At 43.1% G+C, this 21697-nt stretch overlaps 1 long non-coding RNA gene across 3 annotated transcripts in view; it reads right to left on the bottom strand.

Moving 5' to 3' along the window:
* The window catches only part of LOC140118760 (uncharacterized), a 33634-nt gene that overhangs the window by 8507 nt on the left and 3430 nt on the right, over positions 1-21697 (bottom strand). Inside the window, exon 4 of one of the 3 annotated variants that reach the window (XR_011853256.1) lies at positions 3047-3318. The exons of the other annotated variants lie outside the window; for them this stretch is intronic. This is a non-coding gene — a long non-coding RNA (uncharacterized lncRNA). Of the gene's footprint in view, positions 1-3046; positions 3319-21697 lie in introns of those variants that run through there. 3 annotated transcript variants of the gene reach the window in all.

The following is a 21697-nucleotide window of genomic DNA, read 5'->3' on the forward strand; positions in this document are numbered from 1 at the left end:
TAGCAGTGCCCGGTCAGTGTTCCTATGTTTTGTGTGTGTATAGCAGCTCCCAGTGTATATAGAAGTGCCTAGTCAGTGTTCCTATGTGTGTCTGCATAGCAGAGCCCAGTTTGTGTGGCAGTTCCCAGTATATGTAGTAAATCCTAGTGTATATAGCAGAGTCTTGTAGAGCAGTGCCCAGTGTATGTAGCCGTGCCAAGTATGTATAGGAGTGCCCAGTCAGTGTATGTGTGTTTGTGTGTTCATAGCAGTGCACAATGTATATAGCAGCTCAAAGTGTGTGTAGCAGCTCCTGGTGTCTATAACAGTGCCCAATGTGTTCCTATGTGTGTGTGTGTGTATAGTAGTGATGAGTGTGTTCCTATTGCTGGTCATGTGTGTGTAGCAGAGCTTTGTGTGTGAATGAACGGATGTAGCAGAGCTATGTTTATAGATGTATGAATGTAGCAGAGTTGTGTGTGCTGTGCTGGTGGGCGACCAACAGGGATATTTTAATTGAGTTTTTACGAGTAATGTGTTTATATTGTCTATGTTTTTAAATATATATATATATTATATTTATTATGATAATAAAAATTTATTTCTTTTTATAATTGTGGTGGGACTCCCTTTTTATATGAGGTTTATATTTTAATTGGTGTAAAATAAATTTTCCCAGATTTTGGGGTATGTCTTAAAGTAAGGAGTGTCTTATAGTTCAAAAAAAAGGCATGTGGTAAATATGGTATATGTCTTTCATAGAATATTTTTAAAAACAAATTGAAAATTGAAGATACTTTCACTTCTAAACATTTTAGACCATAGCAACAATTGACAATGTTTACTATTTTTTCAAATTGAGGGATGTGCATTTATATATTACAATCGGAAAAATTATAATGAAAGCTTTACTTTATGAGCATTTATTTCTCATATATAGTAAATTATATTATTCCCTTTCGATCATTTTGTGCTTTTAAACTGCAGTTTTCCTATACATAAAACTTTTATTGCAAAGCAGTTATCTTAGTTAAAACATCTAGTGAAGCATTTCACTATCCAAGGTCCTGAAAATGCATTTTATAGGGGCCTGAAGAAACAGGCAGGAATCAATGCAGGAAATGTAGTCATATAATGACAGAATAAATCCTACACTCATGGTGCTGTTGAAGCCCTTGATAAACGTGTATGTGTTTAAATGTTCTTTAAAAGGATTTCTTTAAATGTTCTTTAAATGATTCCTTTTTGTACATAATTTTGCACAGTTTAATTGAAGGGGTTTGCCCATGAAAGAAAGTTCTCAAATTATAACTCTCTAGTGATGCTTAAACAATAAAGATAATTTTTTAACCCCTTTACTTTACTATTTTTCTCAGTTTTATTGATGATTTAGCTCCTATAACTCTCTGTGATGGTCATTGTAAAATTCCAGAGTGCGCTCTTTAAGCAGGCACATAGTGATCCATCTGTGCTGACAATGTGCTTAGATTATCAAGGTCCAATATTTATCTATACTTTGATTTATCTTCTGAACAATCACTAGTATCTAACACATAGAAAAAGAGAGATGAGACAAATCAGAGATGAGAGATTATGATATCCATGAGATGGAGATAACACACAATGACACCCCGCTAACTCACCTATAACACACAATGTCAGCTATACTACATTTCATCTATAATACACACTGTCAGCTTTGCTATATGCCTCTATAAGACCTTATTTTGTTTGTTTGTGCTTGATGCAGCTGCTGCTTTCTGGCAGGAAGTGTCTGTGAGTGTCTGTGTGTGAACTTGTATTGTCTTGTATTGAGGGGGAAGGGGCATCTGTTACCATGACACCCTCGGGTTATACAAAGACCCGAGGCTATCTGGTTTTAACCCTTCTGTCACAATGCAAATATAACCCCATATAGTACCATACTGTAGTATGGAAGTATATGGTAGGATCAATCAGACAACCTAGGGTAAAACTACCCTAGAAGGTCTGAAAAATAGTTAAAAAAAGTAAAAATAAAATATATTAAAAAATCATAAAAATTCAAATCCCCCCCCCTTTCTCTAGAACAGATATAAATATAAATAAACAGTTAAAATCATAAACATGTTAGGTATCAAAATAGCAGATCTATCAAAATATAATAACAGTTATACCCAAAGCCGGTAATTTCACTTTTTCATAATTTTTCAACAGGAGGTTTGATTTCTGTAAATGTATGAAAACATTAAAAACTGTATAAATGTGTTATCCCTGTGATTGTCCCGACCCAAAGCATAAAATAGACATGTCATTTGGGGCGCACAGTGAAAGTCATAAAAAACAAGCCCACAAGGCAACGGTGCAAATTTGTTTTTTCACTGTATTTGGAATTTTTTTCCCGCTTTCAAGTATACAGCATGGAATATGAAATACTGTCACTATGAAGTGCACTTTGTTATGCAGAAAACAAGCCCTCACACAGCTATTTACTTGGAAAAATAAAAGTTATAGATTTTTGAATGTGGGGAGTGAAAAATGAAAACTCAAAAACTAAAAATGAATCAAACAATTTTTGTAACTGTCAATGTGATTTCTGCACCTGGGTATTTTGGCCCTCTCCACATGAGCAAACTGCTCAAGTTGTCTGGGGTTTTAATGGTGCCTTTTCCAGATGGCATGTTTCAGCACCTTCCAGAGATGCTCCATAGGATTTAGGTCAGGGCTCCAAGATGCCGACTTTAGAATAGTCCAATGTTTTCCTTTTAGCCATTCTTGGGTGTTTTAGCTGTGTGCTTTGGCTTCTAATCCTCTTACATTTCTCTCTAGAATAACTTCACAGTCTTGAGATTTCATTGTACTCTGCACAGATTCAAGACACACTGTGCCAGATGCAGCAAAGCAGCAACATTACATAACAGAGCCTTCTCCATGTTTCACCGTAGGAAAAGTGTTCTTTTCAAGATATGCTTCAAGATATGCTTCATCTGTGAACATAGAGCTGATGTGCCTTGCTGAAAAGGAAAATTTTAGTCTCATCTGTCCATAGTACATTCTCCCAGAAGCTTTGTGGCTTGTCAAGGTCTAGTTTTGCAAAATTTAGTTTTGCTTTTTAATGTTTTTTTTTCATCAATGTTCTCCTCCTTGGCCGTCTCCCATTAAATCCACTTTGGCTTAAATAACAACAGATGATGCAATCTGACACCAAAGTTTCTTGAGCTTGAAGTTCACCTTTAATCTCTTCGGAAGTTTTTCTGGACTCTTTTGTTAATATTCATTTTATTTGTCTCTTTGATTTGCCATTTTCCTTCTCCAATTTTCATCCTGCGGCCATGTCCAGGGAGGTTGGCTACAGTCGCGCTGTCGTAAAAACGGTAGCATTGAAAACATCATCAAAAGTTTCAAAAAAATTATACTACCCACAGCTCCGTACACCAAAGTATAAAAAGTAATTACCGCCAGAATATGGCAAAATATTTTTTTTTCTATAGGAGGTTTTAATTTATATATGAAAACATTATAAAACCTATACAAATTTGGTTTCCCTTTAATCATACCGACCCAAAGAATAAAGTAGACATGTCATTTGGGGCGTACAGTAAAATCCAAGCCCACAAGAAAACGGCGCAAATGCATTTGGATTTTTTTTCTCCTGCTTCCCAGTACATGGCATGGAATATTAAATACCACCATTTTGAAGTGCAATTTTTTATGCAGACAACAAGCCATCACACAGCTCTGTACATGGAAAAATAAAAAAAAATTATAGATTTTTGAACATGGGGAATGAAAAATGCAAAAACAAAAAAGGGCTGTGACCGGAAGGGGTTAATCTTTAATATGCTTTTAAGAAAACTCTTTCTTTCACTTCCCCTGGTCCATTTTGAGTGGGGTACACACCATTTCACCATGCACAACATCACAGTGGGGCTTATTTACTAAGGGTCCCGCGGCCGCATTCTGTTGGGTTTTCCGACGTTTTTGGGGATCGCGCCGCTGGGACAGGGATTTAGAAGGGGATTGTGTTGCACGCCATCGCATTTTGCTGCATTGGCGCGGGCTTTCATTGGAGGGCAGGCCGTTGGACGATCCGACTGATTCGGACAGAGCGCGGGATTTAACTTTAAAATTGTGTCCCAAGCCATGCACTTACATGCACTAGGAAGAAGATGGTGAACTCCGGCGGACCTGAGTGGGAGTGACGCATGCAGGATATCGGGCGCACAATGTAAGTGAATCACGGCAGAATTCATTCTCGTAAAGTCGCAAATGGCATTTTGCCATTTTGAAAAATATAAAAAATTCAAAAAAAATGATCAAAAGGTTGTACAGTCCTAAAAGTAGAAGCATTGAAAACGTCATCCAAATTTGCAAAAAATGACAGCCCCCACAACTCTGTACACCAAAGTATGAAAAAGTTATTAGAGCCAGAAGACGGCAAAATGAAGAATTTTTTTTTGTACAGGAGGTTTTAATTTTTGTAAATGTATGAAAACATTATAAAACCTATACAAATTTGGTATCCCCGTGATCGTATTGACCCAATTAATGGAGTAGACATGTCATTTGGGGCGCACAGTGAAAGCTGTAAAAACCAAGCCCACAAGAAGTGGCGCAGATGTGAAAGGAAACAGGGCCTGGTCCTTAAGGGGTTAATGAGTTTTAATTTTTTTAATATTCTGTTGAAGCCTGGTTGAAAGGCAGTGCCTGCCTTTTATTTGTTCATTTTCATTACTTTTGTCAGATTCAAGTTATTTCTGTGACCATTGTGGGTTTCTCTTTCATTAAACGAGGAGTACCAACTATTTGTTCCATGTGTGTATTTAGTCATGTAAAAATGACTGAGGCTAGTGAACATAGTAAATATGGAAAAAGATGAAAATAGATAAAAGTGGATACCTTCCCCAATCATCAAAGTTGTGATGGATCAAACGATCCTTGTTTGTATGTTGGAAGGTAATTTAAAAGCTGATGTGTAGCATATGGCCCCATTCATTTCAATGTGCAACACGGCCATCCATTTATATGACCATATTGCCAACCGCACTGACCATAAGCGAGCCATATAAAAATATAGAGCATGTCCTATTATCTCCACTATTTCCGCTCCGTATACTCCATAGAAGTCTATGAAAACGTATAAAATATGGGTTGCATATGTGCTGCATATGGTTGTGCATGGAATGCTGAAGTATTTATGTGCATTATCCAGAACCAGTGGGAGGTGCCTTCTGTAAGCCAACAAGTTGTCAGCCATCTATTGTTTGTCAGCCCACCATATTTTATATAGGTACGGTACAGATACAATGACATATGTCCACATACGGATGAAAATTGTCACGTATATCCGGATTCATGCAGATGCATACTTTGTGTGAATGCAGCAATGCAACCTTAAAATGTATTTTAAAAGAGAATGCAAGCACATTTCTAATTTATATCCACACCTTTGATTTTATTTCTCCCTCAATTTATCTACTGCCCCCTCTAATATATATATAAAATATACAGTATATATTATGAAGAGCAGCAGCACTTGTGGCACAAGTAATAGACTCGGGTGCACAGCCTAGGACAAATAGTCCATCCAAATAATAAAGAAAAAAAACTGCAGGACTCCATGATTCAAAAAAACTAAAAGGGGTACTTTTATTTCAACATGTCAAGCGATGTTTCAGCTCCAATAAGACGGAGCCTTTCTCAAGCAAAGGTGTGTAAGCATACAATGGGGCTTACCTACAAAAGGTCCCTCGGCTGCATTTTCGTCCGGTTTCCCGACTTTTCGGGGATTGCGCCGGGGATTGTGTTGCAATTGCGCCGGCTTTCAAGCATCACAAATCGGGGGCGGGCTGTCGGACGATCCGATGGATTCGGACTAAGTGGACTAAGCCAAGCACTTACATGCACCGGAAAAAAAAGGTGAACTCCGCCGGACCTCTGAGCGGGGAAGCGACACATGCAGGATATTGTGCGCAGGATCTACGTGGATCGCGGCAGACTGCATCATCGTCGGAGAGTCCGGATCGGGGATTGAGACTCGGACAGGTAAGTAAATGTGCCCCAATGTGTTTAAATACAGATCACACAAAGTGTAATTCCAGAAATATGTGACATCATCATATCATAGCAAATGTGTATATAAAAAAGAGACGTGTAATTAAAGGGGTTGTGTCACCATAGCAAATGGCTGTAATTGGGTCCAATGCATTGTGACAAGTACTTTCACCATTTACACTTATTACAAAATATTCAGGCTTACTGAGATAACTACTTTTGTCCTGGTTGCTGGCGCCCCCTGCTGGTAGCTGTGTCCCGTCCTGAGCTACAGATCTGGCCGAGTCTGCGCACAAGGATTCCCCCAGCTGCTCTGCACTACAGATCACTCCACGGGCTCACAGCTCCTTTCCACACTGAGAGATCACCTGACACACTGCAGCCAATAGGGAGTGAGAGAGGAGGAGGGGCAGAAATTGTACTGTGATGGCCACTGCTTACCAGCTCCACAGTTGCTTCCAGCAGCAGATACAAGGTAACTGCAGCCAGACATGACATCTGCTGCACAGGGGAGTCCTCCCCTAACATGGATCATAGAAATGTAGCAGCCCTCTCCTCCCTCCACCATTAGTCAGGTCACACAGGAGCCTGCAGCAGCAGATACAAGGTAAATGCAGCCAGACATGACATCTGCTGCACAGAGGAGTCCCCCCTCCCCCCAACATGGATCATAGCAATGTAGCAGCCCTCTCCTCCCTCCACCATTAGTCAGGTCACACAGGAGCCTGCAGCAGCAGATACAAGGTAAATGCAGCCAGACATGACATCTGCTGCACAGAGGAGTCCTTCCCTAACATGGATCATAGCAATGTAGCAGCCCTCTCCTCCCTCCACCATTAGTCAGGTCACACAGGAGCCTACAGCAGCAGATACAAGGTAAATGCAGACATACATGACTATCTGCTGCTCAGAGGAGTCCTTCCCTAACATGGATCATAGCAATGTAGCAGCCCTCTCCTCCCTCCACCATTAGTCAGGTGACAAAGGAGGCTGCAGAGATAACACAAGTAACAGGCTGAGCTGATCTATCCATCACCTGTCATCTATCTCTCTATCTCATATCTATCTAATTTATCTCATATCTATCTAATCTATCCATCACCTGTCATCTATCTATCTCATATCTATCTATCTATCCTATATCTATTTCATATCTATCTAATAATCCATCATCTGTCATCTATCTATCACCTGTCATCTATCCAGGCCCGGCGTCAGCACCCGGCTGACCCGGGCAAGTGCCGAGGCCCCACAGCTCCAAAGGGGCCCACCACGACAATGTGGCACCGTATTACGGGGCCCAGGTTCGCCGCTGATTTCAGGCCGCATAGGAGGTGGGCGGAGAGGTAGTGGGATCGGCCCGGGAGCAAAGTATAATTCGGCATCCCACTCCGGCCCATCCCTTTACCTCCCCTGGCTGCTGCTGAAGGACCGTAGCAGCCCCGCCCTGCCCTACCCACCTCACATGTTGCTGCCCAGCCCTCCGCTCCCCGGCACACCCATCGCTCCTGGCCTGCCCTGCGCTCCCCGGCCCGCCCGCTTCACCTGCGGCCCGGACCACACGCCTTCCGGCCTGCACGCTGAATGTCCACCCCGGCCTGCGCGCCGAATGTCCACCCCAGCCTGCACGCCAAATGTCCACCCCGGCCTGCGCGCCAAATGTCCACCCCGGCCGCCCTCTCCTATGCGGTCCACTTCACCTGCCACCCTGTCCTGACCGAATGACATCCAGCTGGGGTGAGTATGATTGTACATATGTAAATGCATGTATATGTGTGTGTATGTATGCTGTATATACTGGATGTGTGTGTATGTATGCTGTGTATAGTATATCTGTGCGTATGTGTTGTATATATGTTGTATATCTGCGTATGTGTTGTATATACTGTATGCGTGTGTATATATGCTGTATATCTGTGCGTATGTGCTGTATATACTGGATGCGTGTGTATATATGCTGTATATCTGTGTATGATGTATATACTGGATGGATGTGTATATATGTTGTGTATGGTGTATATATGCTGTATATCTGTGTGTATGTGTTGTTTATACTGGATGCATGTGTATATATGCTGTGTATGGTGTATATACGCTGTATATCTGTGTGTATGTGTTGTATATATTGGATACTAGTGTATATATGTTGTATATCTGTGTATGATGTATATACTGGATGGATGTGTATATATGTTGTGTATGGTGTATATATGCTGTATATCTGTGTGTATGTGTTGTATATATTGGATACTAGTGTATATATGTTGTATATCTGTGTATGATGTATATACTAGATGTGTGTGTATATATGTTGTATATCTGTGCGTACGTGTTGTATATACTGGATGGGTGTGTATATATGCTGTATATCTGTGCGTACGTGTTGTATATACTGGATGTGTGTGTATATATGCTGTATATTTGTGCGTGCGTGTTGTATATACTGGATGTGTGTGTGTATATATGCTGTATATCTGTGCATATGTGTCGTATATACTGGATGTGTGTGTATATATGCTGTATATCTGTGCGTATATGCTGTATGTACTGGAAGTGTGTGTATATATATGCTGTATATCTGTGCGTATGTGTTTTGGTATTTTAAATGTCTGTTTTTTAATGCCGCTACACAAGTTCACTGTTAAGGGGCCCACTGAGGCTCTATCGCCCAGGGGCCCACAGAAACCTGGAGCCGGCCCTGCATCTATCTATCTCATATCTATCTAATAATCCATCACCTGTCATCTATCTATCCTATATCTATCTCATATCTATCTATCCTATATATCTCATATCTATCTAATAATCCATCACCTGTCATCTATCTATCCATCACCTGTCATCTATCTATCTATCTCATATCTATATATATATTTATTTATTTTCTTATTCAAGTATATATTGACAATGATTAAAAGGAGAGGAAGCAGTGTCAGGGCTTTGGTAGGTGACACACAGCACCAATAGCAGATTCCTGCTGTGCTGGGGATCAGTAAATGCAGGGACTATTTGAGCACAGCAGGTGGAAGGAGACTCTGAAGGCTGATCACTAGGCCCCTCCCACATCTGCTTCTGTGTGGAGCAGAATAGAGGCTGAACAAGCATCATAATAACAAATAGAAAGGTATTTTTACTTCCAGGTAACCATTACAAATAGATTTTTGAAATATTTTAACCTCTTTGACAGCTTTTTGTAGTAAATAGTTTCGTGGCATAACCCCTTTAAGGTGTACGTGCCAAGGCTGTCTATTCAACTTACTGTACAACAGTCCTACAACACTGCCAGACTCCTGACAACATGTCGGTTACTTCTCACCCGACCGTGCTCAGAACCAGTCAGTAAATTACACCTACAAATCCCAACCAGGAAAATGTTTACATCATCTACACTGTGGGGTAGATTTATCAAGATGTCGAAGAGTAAGAATGTGCTTAGTTGCCCATAGCAACTAATTACAACTCCCCTTTACAATATTCATGAGCACTGGTAAAATGAAAGTTGAGCTCTTATTATAACATTCTTACTTTTAGACAGCTTGACAGATCTGCCCCTTAGTCTCTATGTTGCTCACCTCTCTCATCTTCATTGTACAAAAAAAAAGAGGTCACTAATAGACCTTTACCCATAGCACTTCAGGTCCTTAATATGGTGATCATATCTTCAAAGTGACAAGTGGTAAAGTGACACTGTTCTCAGTGAAATCTTAATAAAGAAATCATATATTAGTTCAATATATTTACACATAACCCAATAAAGTAAACTATTCAAAAACACAACTACTTTCCAGAGTAGTATAGGTTAGTACATACGGATTCATACAGATTCATACAGCATGGAAATACAGGACTAGAGAAATCACACGTTCATGTGAATGCAGCCTTAAAATGTATTTTAATAGAGAAAGCAAGCACATTCCTAATTTTTATCCACACCTCTGATTTTATCAATATTTTCATGGTTTCTACGTGAATACGGTGTTTTACACTTTTGATCGTTTATATGTTGTTCTATTGTCCTATCAGCAGCAGTTATCAGATTCAACTTTAGATTCTATTTTGGATACTCTTAAATCCATCATGGATTAACAAATGTTTCTTCAAGTTATCAAAGTATAAAGAGTTTGAAAGGCTTTTGATGCTTTAATTATTGTGGCTACCACTAGTGGGCGACCAGTGCATATGTTACTGAGTTCACTGGCTATGAATTTATTGTTATAAAAATCAAAAAGTAGCTTCTGAAAAAAAGAAATTTACCAACAGAGAACCATTACAAAATTGCAAAAGCCATAAAAACACCACTACCTCCATATCATCCAATAAAATAAAATGACATAATTCGATAATGGTATTAGAATAAATAGATTACTTAAATAAATGTCACTGTTTATTGAAAAGACATACAATTTTCCAATATCTTTGTACATTTTCTAATTTCTATATCAATTACACACGGTTTTCTACATCTCTGCTTGCTGTCCTGCTACAGAAAGCCTCTATGTTTACTTCTAGTAGATAGAAATCTGTCTATGGTCATGTGGTGTCACACAGATGCACAGCTCATTATATCATCAAGAGCTGTGTGTTATAAGGAGCTGTGCACCTGTGTGACATCACATGACTAAGGATAGCTATCCATTAGAAGTAAACATAAAAGCTTTTTAGAGCAAGACCGCAAGCAAAGATCTAGAAAACTGAAAGAAATTGACAGTAAAAGTATATAGGGAAATTGTTTTCTTCAAACAAATATTTATTGGCTAAAATGTAAAAACCCCTTTAAGCACCATAGTTTTCAGATATTATATATTAACGTAAGGAAGGGGTGGTTTGGAGCACAGGCAAGGACAGTCAGAGACTGCAAGCCCTAGATTGAGAACTCCAAAGCTGTCACCTGCCTACTTTCTGTCATGGGCGCTCCCGCGTCTCTGTGCCCCAGCACCTTACCTGTCCTCGCTCCTGTCTCCAGTGCGTCGGCCGTGCGCGCGTGTCCCCGTCTCCTCGGGCGCATGCCGGCTTCAGAAGATTTAAAGGGCCAGCGCACCGTTAAATGGAGCTGCCCATTTCCCAGAATCCCTTATAATCCATCCTCTCCCTGCACACCCTGCTGGATCTTTGTGCCTTGTGCCCTAAAGAGAGCTGGGTTCCATGCTCTGTGCTGTTATTGTGATTTCCCGTTGACCCCTGTTCTGTTCCTGACTATGCTCCTTCACTGCCTGCCTTGACCTATTGCTACGTCCCCGACTTTGATCCTGTGCTGTCGTCCTGACCTCCTGCCTGTCCCCGACTACAATTCTGCTTGTCTCTGTATCACTTAGATTCTGGTCCCAGGTGTCGGCTTAGGTCATCGTCCACAGTTGTCCAGTGGAACCACTACCCCTGGTGCCTGACAGTAAGATCCGGCCATGGACCCCGCCAAAGTCGCAGTACCTAAACTGGCTGATCTTACCACTGTTGTGGTCCAGCAGTCCCGGCATATTGCTGCGCAAGGATAACAGCTTGGACACCGCCATGTTACAGCAATTGATGGCTACTTAGCAACAGCGTCAAGCTCCTCCTGCTATTCCGGTTAGCCTGCCTTCCGCTGAACCTAGGCTGAGACTTTCCATGCTATTAAAGTATGATGGGGACCCCAAGTTGTGCAGGGGCTTTATCACTCAGTGCTCCCTGCATATTGAGCTTATGTCGACCCAGTTCGTCACGGAATGGTCTACGGTGGCATTCATTATCTTCCACTCCAGAAAGGCCCTGGCATAGGTTACTCCCCTCTGCGAGAGAAAAGAGCCGGTCACAGCCACAATTACCTACTTCTTCAATGAGTTCCGGTCTGTCTTCGCACTACTGAACCTGCGCCAAGGGGACTTTTGTTGGCGATTTTGCTGTGCAGTTCTGTACTCTGGTCTTACAACTGTCCTGGAATGTAGCAGCGTTGATCGCAACTTTCAAAAAGGAGCTTTCCGGCCCGATTAAAGATGCACTGGCTGCACGTGACCTGCAATCTCCCCTCTATGGCCACTCAGATTGACGTGTGTTTGTCTGAACGTTCTGAGGAGCAGCGTTTGAAACAACTACAAGTCAGACTCGATGTTTGCCCAGCCTGGCTCCTGTTTTCCAAAGACCGTGACTGCCAACATCCGTGTCCAATCCAGAGGAACCGATGCAGGTGGATAGAGCTTGTCTCACCATCCAGGAGCGTTCTAGACGTAAACAAGAGAACCTCTGTCTTTATTGTGCCAGCCCGCAGCACTTTCTTGGGACCTGCCCTGTACGTCCTCGGCGTCCGGGAAATGCACACACCTATGGTTCTTGGGAGAAGCGTCCCTAGGTGAGAACAAGGCTTCTCCACATCTGAACATTCTCATTCTGTTCAGCTCTGGCACAGGTAGCCAGTTTCAGATTTCTGCCTTCTTGGATTACGGTGCTTCAGGAAACTTCGTGGATGCTGCTCTGGTCTCCCAGCATCATTTCCCTGTTATCCATCTTGCGAAGCCCCTGGTCATCTCTGTCAGTGGCCATATCCTCTCTGATCTGTTCAGGTACCGCACTGAGCCTTTGTTCCTGCAAGTCGGAGAACTACACAAAGAGAAAGTCTTTCTATGTGCCATATTTACTCCTGTCGGGTCTTCTGTGGGTGCAGCTCCACACACTCGTGCTTAACTGGAAGATGGGGAGAGATTGTTCGTTGGGGACCAGATTGCTAGTCTCACTGTATGGTGGTTCCTCTGGAGGGTCTCCCAGCTTCCTATCAAGACTTTGTGGATGTCTTTTTAAAGAAGCAAGCAGAGACTTTGCCACTGCATCACCCTTACGACTGCCCTTTTGTCCTACTGCCGGGAACATCTCCTCCACGGGGTCGGGTGTACCCACTGTCTGTGCCCGAAACTGCAGCAATGAGAACCTGTAGAGGGGTTTCATACGTAAATCTTCTTCTCCAGCCGCTGCAGGCTTCTTCTTTGTGACCAAAAAGGATGGGTCACTCCATCCATGGTTTCACTATCGCGGTCTTCACAAGGTTACTGTAAAGAACCGCTATCCACTGCCTTTCATCACTGAACTGTTCGACTGCCTATGTGGAGCCAAGGTCTTTTCCAAACTGGACCTTCGTGGGGCCTATAACCCCATTCGTATCCGCAAAGTTGGCAAGTGGAAGACCGCATTTAATACTCGCGATGGACACTGTGAGTACCTGGTTATGCCATTTGGAATGCACCAGCCGTCTTTCTGGAAATTGTCAACAACATCTTCAGAGACTTGCTATATACTTGTATCGTGGTCTATCTTGACAATATCCTAGTGTTCTCTAAGGACCTGGAATCTTATCGGTCCAACGTACGCAAAATCCTCAGCCGTTAAAGAGCCAATCACTTCTATGTCAAACTCAGCCCCAGTTCTCACACGGCCTGATACAGACCTTTGACACGGCCTTTTAACTTTGTAGCTCTTAGCAGATAATTTTTCTGTCCATGCTTTCATTGAACAAAACAACAATAAAAACACTTCAAAGAAAGGGCATACAGTCTAACTGATCCCCAATAACAAAGAAACCAGAGGGAACAGTGGCACATGATAATGCCCCACATTGCCCCGCTCTAGACACTGTCCAGTAAATACCAAAATAAATACAATACAAGAAGCATGTGACAAACTGATGGCAGATAATCAAAGCAGAAATGAGCCATGCACCTTTTAAGTGTTTTTATTGTCGTTTTGTCCAGTCAGTGTTTTCTCTTATATATTTGTATTAGTTATTAATAAAGATTTGTCTTTTCAAATTGAAACATGTTTTTGTGCATCTTTCGTGTAGTTGGTTTTTCCATGTGTGTAGCATCCAAAATTTATTCTCACTTTTTGTACCCTGTCCCCCAATTTTTCTGTCCCTGACCATTTCCTTTCCCGAGTGCCACAAATGTGCGAATTTGCTGAGCAGGCTGGCCATTGTAATAACAGCCAGAAGATGGAGCCAGCTTTCTCCACTAAATTATCAGCACCCATACTTTCTCAGGCAGAGAGCGGAGTTGAAAGATGGTGAAAAATTAAGGAGAACAGGCAGGATGAGTGCCACAAAAAACCCTATAGTAAATATCCTCCACCGTGTAGTTAAGCATTTCCACATTCATTTTTACAAAGGACATAATAATAAGCCTTCATATTAAGCCATCATATTCCGTACTGCTTTACAAATCATGGAGTACATATACAAATGAAATAAAATAATACGGAGCAATACAAGTTCAGATGAAACAATAGGAATGCTTGCAAGAGCCTACATTTATGAATTGTTCTAGCAGTTTTGTGCTTTGTTTGGTTACAGCAGTGATGGGCAACCTTTTGAGCTTGGCATGTCAAAATTTGCCAAAAAACCGAGCATAACTCGGTTGGTGTGTCACCTCTAGAAAAAAAAACTACGGTATTCCCGTAATCGTATCGACCCATGGAATAAAGATCACAGGATTATTAGGCTATACGGTGAACACCAAAAAAGAAAAAGTAAACAATCCAGTACAGAATTGATGCTTTTCTACTCCTGCCCTAAAAGATAGTTCCTACATTTTCAACAATAGGAGATACAAACCCCAAAATGGTAACACTGAAAAAAGCATCTCATCCCACAAAAAAAATGCCATCACATGGCCCCAATAACGCAAAAGCGAAAATTTTATAGCCTACAGAAGGGGCCAATGAGGAAACTAAAATCCTGGCAGCTGCAGGGCGCTCCTTCCCTTCTGCACCTCGCTGTGCGCCCATAAAACAAGTCACGGCCACATGTGGGGGGGTCTCTGTACTCAGAAGAAATGATAGAATAAATTGTCTGGTGGGTTTTTCTTTTTATCTATTGGAAATGTGTAAATTTTAGCTTAAATGAACGTATAAAGGCACAATCTGACACCCCTAAAGCAGTGCACATTAACCCCCTCTAACGCCCTTAGTCAGATACAGGTCTGGCAGTGCTCAATTCCTCAATTGAGATCCCCCCCCCCTAACAAATAACAAAAAAGCAGCGTTTTAACTAGTTTTAAGGACATTTGTGTCCTGAGAAGTTCCCCCAAAGCAGTGTACATCACAGCACAGCCTGGTAGAGAACTTACACAGGCTCCAACGACACCTTGGGCCTCCGTTACTCCTTGTGTGCAGATGTTCCCGCGCAGGCACAGCACAGGTCGCCGGGGCTGCTCTGTCTCCACGATCTGACATCAGTGCGCGGCCTCCGCCGAGCAGGATGGGAAAACAGGAGCAGGCTGTATCATCGTCCGACCACCCACCGGCCCGGCTGAACGCACAACCGCCCCGCTGAACGCCCACCAGCACGGCCGACCGACCGCACGCCCGGCCGACTGCCCGCAGACACCAGCGACCGGCCACCGACTGCCACGGCCAGTCCACCCCTGCAATTTTTCTCCGGCGGCCGCGTGTCAGCGAAAATGACTACGCGTGTCAGTGCTGACACGTGTGTCATAGGTTCGCCATCACTGGGTTACAGCTTTGAAAACTGCCATGTTATTTTTTGGAAAGAAGAGGCTTTTTCCTAGCAACTCATCTAATCAGTGTTAGGGTTGGGTAACACAGAAGACAGGGGATAGTGTGCCCTGAGCTTGCCCCAACCTCTGTCCCTTCCTATAGCCCCCCCACGCTAAACCGTGGGGCGACTACTTGAAGACTCGAAATACACTGGATAAGTGTGGGAAGGAAAAACATGAACAGACTGACAAACATAAAAGAGCGGTTAACTAGCCGGAGTCACAACAAGAGGGTAAGTCAGGAGCAAAATCAGTAAGCAAAAGGGTCAACGTCATAAACTAGCTGAGATCACAACAATTCAGACACAGAGCAAGTCAAACCTAATGCAGAGAGCAAGTGAAGAAAGGGATTTCAAACACTGGCACAGGTGACTAGTGAAGCTTCAATTTATCCAGCCAGTACTCCACCTCCAGAACCTGATAGGAGCTGGACAACTACTGAGAATTAACCCCTCATGGTGCAGAATAACCAAGCACAATAGCAGGCACCATGCAGAGGTACAACAAGTCCCAGCAGTCCAGAAAACTCCTAGACAGTTCGAGGTCTTAGCAGACGCTGCCCGGGACGCACGCCAGAGACTGCTGGTAGCGGACGAGAGGTGGAGTTTGGAGATACACGCCAGAGGTCCAAGAACGCTGCTAGCACCACCAGAAGTCCCAGAATTCTCCCCAGCGAACCTGACAATTAGCCTATACATTTTGGTCGTTCCATTGACTTCCTTTTGTACTAATTGTCATAATCTTCAAAACATCTTAACTTAATAGTATCTGCAATATAGCTTTTGATTTTTTTTTTCATTTCTTTAAGCATTGCACGGTCTGACCTTGGGATGAATTTGTTTGGATATTTACTCCTTGGAAAATTGTCAATAGTTTTGAAAGTTTTCAACTCATGTAGAGGTAGTCAAACTTGCCAAAGACTAACATCATTCAAAGAATTGCTCAAACATCTATTTCTTTATAGTATCTTCACACATTTATATTGAAAGCTGTAGACTGCTGTTTTTGTGCAACTATAATTTAGTCAATAGAATCATTTACATGTCCATTTTATTTTCACCAACTGTGAGCCTCTGTTAGGCAACAAAGAGGCTTTAACATTTCATCAAAGGTTACTGTCCTCTGCAACTTTCCCCGTAGGTAAACCTTCAGATCTCATGTAACAAGGTATGAGTATAATAGGCATGGCGCTAAACCATTTTGAACAGCAATAATGATATATATTTATTTACCTTTCTGTTGTGCTGGATGTGTGACTATTTTCTTACAGAAAATCTAGTGCAACGGCTTCTATTGAGTTTTTACTAATTAAGCGACAATATTATAATATTTCCGTAAAGTTGACAGCTCCTCCCATTTTTATAGTAGAATCTTAAGCTGGGGTTTACATGGTCTTGTAGCTAGCTTTTAACAGTTTGTTCTTTGTAAACTAGCATTTAGGCACATCAAGTTTTAATAGTGGGTGTGTACTGCATGAAAAGGTTGCTAGAGACTAAGGATAATAATTACCTATAAATTACACCAGCCCAGCAAGCAGATGTGGCAGTATAAAGGAACCGTGACAACATTGCTGAAAGCATAACTAATTGTGACTTTTGTATCCGTAATTCAGTCAATAGTACTTTAAAAGCAATTTTCTGTGATCCAAAAAAAATTGTGACCAGCTTTAAAGTAAAAATGTAACTCAAATTTTCCACTTTGCTCCCCTGGTTCCAGCATTGTGGCTAGTGTCCCTCCTGTTCGATGCTGGGTATTCAGAGACTGCAGCAGTGGCATCAATAGCCTCAGTGAACATAAAGGGGGTTACAAGTTGTAATAGATCATTATCTAGGACTCCAAACAGCCCTTATCAGTTTTGAGGTGACTTTCGAATTAAGCCTTTTAGCCAAAAGGTAGGAGACTTATCTACGGTTGGTGCAACAAGACAATGGTGGTCATTTACTAAGGGCCCGGTTCGCGTTTTCCCGATGTGATACCCGAATATTTCCAATTTGCGGCGATTTCCCCTGTATGGCCCCGGGATTTTGGTGCTTGCGATTGGATTGTGGCGCTTTGGCGCTGGCATGCGCGTAGCGGAAATGGGGGGGCGTGGCCGAACGGAAACCCGACGTATTCGGTAAAACCGCCGCATTTAAAAACGGAAAATGTGTCGCTCGGGACGCGCTTACCTTCACTCAGCTGGCCTCGGTGAATTCCGGTGCGTTCAGATGCTTTTCAGCGCAGCAGTGCCACCTGGTGGACGGCGGAGGAACTACCTTATTAAATCCCGGCCGGACCCGAATCCAGCGCAGAGAACGCGCCGCTGGATCGTGAATGGACCGGATAGGTAAATCTGCCCCAATGACCTTCTTTAATACAAGTTAATAATTTTAATTTTACAACTTACCCTGCTGCTGGGCTGCTGGGTATTCACACGAAGACAAGTTTCTTATATATATTCAGGATAACAAAATAACACATTGGGGGTCATTTACTTACCCAGTCCTGTCGCGATCGAGCGGCGCATTCTCCGACGAGGATTCGGGTCTTCCGGCGATTCACTAAGGACGTGCGGCTGATGGCCACCAGGTGTCGCTGCTGCGCTGAGGTCCGCCGGAGTTCAACAACCTATTCCTGGTGCATGTGAGTGATTGATTTTGCGACACAATTTGTTTTTTAAATTACGCAGGTTTTCCTGACGGCCACACCCCCTGTTTTCTGTCGCGCGAAAGCCGGCGCAAATCCAATCGCGCGCGCCAAAATCCTGGCGGAATTCGGCGCAAAACGGAAAAAGTTGGAAAACCTGACGAAAGTGCGGCCGTGGAGCCCTTAGTAAATGAGCCCCCATATCTAATTCACTGTTATTAACAAAAATACAGTCCTGGTATCAGATGCGTTGCTAGGGTCATTAAAGGTCCAGGGCACAGATCGTTATAAGTATGTCCGATTTCTCAGTAGTGTTTACTTCAGTATACCCCCACCAATCCACATGTACTTACAGCAATAAAAACAGTATTTATCATACACAGCGACAGGAAACACAGGCAAAATGCCTACCTATTGACTGCAAGTGACCAGTCCTGAGATTGTAGTTGTAATAGCCCCTACACATTTATAATAGCCTGCACACACACATATAGCAATGGCCTCCCTACACACACACATATAGTAACGGCCCCCTACACACACACACACACACATATAGTAATGGCCCCCTACACACACACACACATATAGTAATGCCTCCTGCACAAACACACACATATAGTAATGGCCCCCTGCACACACACAAATATAGTAATGCCCCCTACACACACACATATATTAATGCCCCCCTGTGTGCCTGCCGCCACCTCGATCTGGATCCGTACTCTCCTCTCCCTGCTCCTGATGGCTCCACTGTGGTCCCGTCCAGGCCGTGGGTCTGCTCCTGGCTAGGCCATGTGGCCCTGTTGCTAGGGCTCGCGCACGCCAACTCTTCAAGAATTTAAAGGGCCAGCGTCCTCCTAATTGGCGCTGGCATTCCTGGCTCTCCCATTCTGGAAACTCCCATCATCCCCTGCCAGATCTTAAAGTCATTCTAACTGAAGTGAAAACCTCTTGAGCGTTTCCAGACGTCTCTGTGATTCCTGTGGTGTTCCCGTGGTGTTCCCGTGCTCCTGTGGTGTTCCCGTGTGGCGGTCCTGTAATCCCTTAGCAGTCCTGTTATCCTGTGGCGGTCCTGTTATCCTATCCTGCCTTCCCGTGGTCCTGCATACCCTGTGTCCCTACTTTGGCTGTCACCGCGGACTTAGTCGCACCCGTGGAGTGACCTGGTGGCTCTCAGCCACAGCAAGACCATCCCGCTTTGCTGCGGGCTCTGGCGAAGACCAGGAGTCCACTTAGACTCCGCTCCTAGGTTGCATCTACTATTGTTATCCCCCGCGGTGGTTCAGGGAGTCCACAGACTCTGCCCATAGACTCTCTGACGGTTCGTCCCTACGAATCGTGACACAATCACTGAAACAATGTTAGCTACTCCTTTTAAGGCAAGCCTGCAATGAAGTTAAAATGTGTTTTGGGGGAAAAAGTTCATTTTCTCTGCAAATATTGACTTTGCAATTAATTGCTTTAAGCTGATCACTCTTTAAAACATTCTGGAGTATATGCAAATTGCCATTATAAAACCTGATGCAGTAGACTTTGTAAAAATCAACATTTGTATAATTCTCAAAACTTTTGGCCATGACTGTAAACAACCCCCTTCCCCTTTTTTTATTTATACGTATTTATCTATAGTAACAGCCCAGTCATAGCTATTGTCCAGCCATGTGCAACACCCTCGCCGATGCAAGGCGGAGGGGTTGTTGCGAATACGTCCCACCATGTAGCTTGCAGCCTGTGAAGGGTCTGATCAATCCCACAGCAGGTCACTACATAACACAGATGAGCACTGCAGTGATAGAGCCTGGTAAGGCAGGAGTTAATTGTTTTCTGTGATGTAATTCCAGCAACCAATCACATGTGTTATACTCTGTTTCTGTGAGCTGAGATGTAATTGGAGGAGTAGCCACCACCTGCCAAGTGGGAGTAACAAAACAGGAAACTTCTAGAGTCCAGTGTGAGGAGAGAGTTCAGCCAGTCGGACCAAGGAGTCTGAACAGATCAGATTAGAGACTCAGATGAGTCTGTGCAGCCAGCACACCAGACCAAAGCAGGTGAGCCCAGCTCCCTGCCTGAAAAGTGGAGCTAAGAGCTAGTTAGTGAGAGGAAAGGGGTATCATTCTACCTTTAAGGGTGATACCTGAAGCAACCCAGGACAAGCTGAAGCATCCTTCCAGGACACAGCTATCTCCCAGCCTGCCATTGCATCCAGGCTGATGATCCATCCTGTGGGTCCCTCCAACTACATCTCCAGCCTTCTACCATTCACGTTGCTACTGTTAATGTCGGTTCCAATAAAGAACTGTAAGTTATTTTTGTTCAACTTCTGCCTCCGTCTGGTCCCTGCTACTATGGCTGTCACCATCACAGGCACCCTATCCACTACACAGGGACTCATACTCCAGACCCCAAAGGGTTGCCCCAGAGAGAACCGCTATAGCAGCCTCTCTCTCATCATTTCTTGCCAACACCACCCTGCTGGAGATCTGCCAGGCTGTAGGACAGCCCTCCGGTTCCCCATACCAAGCACCGTGACACTAGCGTGCCTAGGCCGCAACCCGCCAACCACTCAGATACTGCGGGCCCCGGCTGTCTCCAGGCCCCAAGAAAAGGCTAGGCCCCGATGGGGGGATGTTGCACAACATTAAGACCTCCAGTTCCTCCATTTTGTGAACTGTATGGCCTTTGATCACTTTTCATTGAAATTTTGATATTTTTCAAAATGGTAAAAAAGTGGCATTTTCGACTTTGGGCACTATTTTCCGTTACAGGGTTGAACACTGTGAAAAATCGTTATTATATTTTGATAGAACGGGCATTTTTGGACGCCTTTTTGTTTTTGTTTTGATTCCTAATGTCTTTATTATTTTTACTATATATTTCTATTTATATGGCTTCTAGGGAAAGGGGGTGATATGAATTTTTAGGGTTTTTTTTGTATAATTTTTTGTTTCTAACATTTTTTTTTCAATTTTTCAGATCCCCCCTAGGGTACTTTAACTGTAGGTTGTCTGATTCATACTGCTATACTACAGTACAGGATTTTCCTCAATATTCATTACAATGTGCAAATCGCACATTGTAATGAAGAGGTTAAAATGAGACAGACTCGGGTCTACGGAAGACCAGAGGCTGTCATGGCAACTGATTTCCTATCCCCGATTATGTCACTATGCGGCGCCATCTTTTTGAAGCCGCCGGCAGCTTTGCCAGCAGCGATGGACGGGTCAGCCTGTGAGTCCTCTCCATTCACCCGTAGCCGAAGCGTGACGTACTATTACGTCACACGTTGTCGAGGGGTTAAACTCGGGTTGGCTTATAATCGAATATATACAGTATAAATTGAAGTCCTATCACATCTATCATGATAAATCCATATTCCTTTCATATCCTTTCATATGAACAGTACTTTAAACAAGAAATGATCACTAAATATGTACTGTGATTAATTGTAAGATGTAGAGCGCTCGGTAGAACCAGTATCTACCACTATATGATCACTGTATAGTGGTAATTTTGGTATACCTGGGTTGGGAGCCCACTCGTTGGTCTTG

Source organism: Engystomops pustulosus, chromosome 2 (assembly GCF_040894005.1).
Source record: "Engystomops pustulosus chromosome 2, aEngPut4.maternal, whole genome shotgun sequence".
NCBI classification, from domain to species: domain Eukaryota; kingdom Metazoa; phylum Chordata; class Amphibia; order Anura; family Leptodactylidae; genus Engystomops; species Engystomops pustulosus.